The sequence below is a fragment of the Pipistrellus hanaki genome (genome assembly GCF_964339955.1).
Source record: "Pipistrellus hanaki genome assembly, chromosome: 4".
Lineage (NCBI taxonomy): Eukaryota > Metazoa > Chordata > Mammalia > Chiroptera > Vespertilionidae > Pipistrellus > Pipistrellus hanaki.
The window spans coordinates 92,971,290-92,974,576 of NC_140506.1; positions in this window are offsets into that span (position 1 = coordinate 92,971,290).

Below are 3,287 nucleotides of genomic sequence, written 5' to 3' on the forward strand. Positions count from 1 at the left end.
AAACCTCTGCCCAGGGGGCGCAGGGAGGCGGTCTGGGACAGGCTGTGACTTGACAGAAATGAAGGGTCAAGACACGCTCGCACCGAACGCAGCAGGAGCCGCCGTGCTCGCCCCCCCAGGCCCACGGAGGCGCCGCGGCTGCCGGTCCTGCAGACGGGGCTGCAGACCACCCCTCAGCCCTCTGAGGGACAACAGGCAACGGAGGCTCATGGAGAGCGTCTGTTAAAGCCAGAACCTCCGCCGTCCTTCGGCTGAAGATGAGTCAGCGGCAGTGGAACCCAACGCACTGTTTCTGGGAATAAAACAGCTTTTCACGCACCAGCTGCTGCAGCAGCGAGATGTCAGGCTCAGGCGGCCATGGGGTTCCAGGCTGCCCCCACCCCCACCACCAAGTGCTAAGAGGGTTCCAAAAGTTTCAGGTCTCCCAGCACCTTCCCCACCTCCAAGTCCAACTCAAGCCACTCAGCCCAGAGTGTCGCCTCATCCCTGCACATACACCCCCCCCCCTCCTCCTCCCGCTCCTGCTGAGCCAGCCCCACCGGAGCCAGCCCCACCGGAGCCAGCCTCCAGGCGCAGCCGTGGCTGTGAGCAGAGCCCCCCTGCGCTGGCTCCACACCAGCAGAATCAGAGTCCTCATCCCTCACCGGGGCCCTGAGAGGCCAAGAGGTGAAGCAGCACCTTGAGGCCCTGAGAAACGCCCAGGGTGAAGCCCCTAGAAAAGCCAAAGGATTCTGGGAGACAGGGGCCTGGGCGCACATTGGCTTGAGCTTGCCGGAAGAGCAAGCCCAGTGGGAGATGGTGGCCGGCTGGGTGCCCCCTGGCTCCTGGGGGACTGGTGGGCTGAGCCCTGGCCGCCGGGGCCTGGACAGTCCATTGCCAAAGCAGAGCCTCTGCTCCCCCTGGACTAAGGCCCCGGCTCGCAGGGGCTACGAGCTCCCCTCCGGCTGGTCCCTGCCAGGTGCTCCCACGGGGGCTTCAGCCGGCTCACTCACGGGGCTCGGCCACCAGGGCTCCCATGGGGGCTTAGGATGTGGCCCCGTTTCCCTCAGCCTTACTGTGTCGTCGCTGCTCCTGTGACGCCACGTGCTCCCCAGCCCGGGGCTGCTGCCTCCTCCACACCCTCCCTCTCCTCCGAGGACAGAAAGGACCACTGCCCCCTCCCCAGCCCCCGCCGCCTCAGGGGAGGGAGGCAGCTCCTACAGAAAGGCCATGGCCCAGGGAGCAGCCACCATCTCCCCACCTGACTGGAGAAAAACACCTGACAAACCCCAGCTAAGGGTCCCCCCGGCCCGGAGGAGACGTGAGGGCCAAACATCACGTGGGTCCTTGGGCAGAAGAGGACTCTGGGTAAAAACTAAAGAAATCTGAGCGAGTGCCAGCCTCAGTCACAGCACTGGCAGTGCCAGGCCATTACTGTGACAAATGTCGCGCAGCGTGCTCACGGCTAGCAGGACAGGGCATTGGAAAAGCTGTCCCCGCTGTTCGGTTTTCCTACGAGCCTAAAACTTCTCTAGAAAATAAGTCTGGTCGTCATTTTTAAAAAGCAGTAAGATTCCCCCATACTCAGGCCAGCGAGGTCTCCCCACAGACCCTAAAGGTAAAAGGACCGAGACCTTGGCGACTGGTCCTCCAGGTCCCTCTCACAGACTTCCTGCAGGGCTTAAGGACACCTCCCAGGCCAACCCAACTCACCTGTGTGCCTTCAGGATTTGTTTCTCCAGTGTTCGCTGGGAGCCCCGAACAGCCTGGGCCTCAGCGGACTGACGGGGGCAGCTTTGCAATGTAACCTTAGTTACAAATCGTTTCCGAAAGCTCTTTCCTCCCACAGAATTATATGACATGCTTTACATCGGACCTCCATGTCTTCAGCAAAGGGCATCCAATCGGTGTGGACAGAACCACAAGAAAGGGCTTGGGACAGCCACGGCCACGCTGGTCCTCCCGGTGGGTCTAGGAGAGGAAGGTCTGCGCGGCCGCAATGGATCTCAGAGCTGCGCTCCGTCCTTCTGAGAGCGCACCCCGCCCCCAGGCCACAGGACGGGCAGCGGGCAACGTGGTGACAGACTGGAGGCGGAACAGAGCGCAGAACGCAGCCCTTCCTTTAAGACAGGGGTCCTCAAACTTTTTAAAGTGGGGGCCAGATCACGGTCCCTCAGAGAGCTGGAGGGCCGGACTATATGAACTACTAATTCCTACTGTAACACCTCGGCTGCACTCACTGCCCAAAAAACCTGGCGGGCCAGATCAGACTCCTCTGCGGGCCCCATGTGGCCCGCGGGCTGTAGTTTGAAGACCCCTGCTTTAAGAGGTCTACACAAACGTCAGATGCTGCCTCTCAGTTTGTTAAGGGAAAGAAGGCTGTTTGTGTTAAAATGTAATGTTCGAGTGAGTGGACTTCTGATGGCCGGTTTTAAATGAAAAGCAGAATGAAACCGGGTCCTCCATTTTCATGCCTAGCACAGTGAGTACCCCTACATGTCAGCACAGAACCGAAGCTTGGAATGTGTAGGAGTTAAAGGCCCTGAATTTTGCTGCCAATGGCTGCAGCCCTTCCAACCCGGAGCCAGAGCCGTGCCGTGCGGGCCTGTGGCTCCACCTAGAGGCCAGAGCAGGCCTGGGGCACCGCTGACGGCTGACACCATCCATCACACCACCTCCCGGCTTCTGTTTTCCCCAGGTAAGGGAGTGCCCATAGAAAGTCCTCAAGAAGCGCCCTTTGCGCCCTGACCAGTTTGGCTCAGTGGATAGAGCGTCGGCCTGTGGACTCAAGGGTTTCAGGTTCGATTCTGGTCAAGGGCATGTACCTTGGTTGTGGGCACATCCCCAGTGTGGGGTGTGCAGGAGGCAGCTGATCGATGTTTCTCTCTCATTGATGTTTCAAACTATCCCTCTCCCTTCCTTCCTGTAAAAAAAATCAATAAAATATATATATGAAAAATAATAACGCACTTTTTGAAGAAGAAGAAGAAGAAGAAGAAGAAGAAGAAGAAGAAGAAGAAGACAAAGAGAAGGAGCCCTTTGGGGTTCAGGTGAACCATAAAATCAGATGCCTTCCTGACGGGGCTTCTGGGACCCTCCTTTAACCTCCAGCCCAGCAACCCTAGGCCCGAGGCCTAGCTCAGGGTCCTCCAGACGTTGGGGAGCCTTTCCACCCCACACTGCTGTTGGCACATCTGCCATTACACAGGGACCCCCAGAAGCTGGGATGTGCACATCCCTGCCTCGCACAGGGCTGGCCGGGGCTCCAGGAGGGAAGGCAGGCGTGCTGACAGGTGGGGACAGAGGGA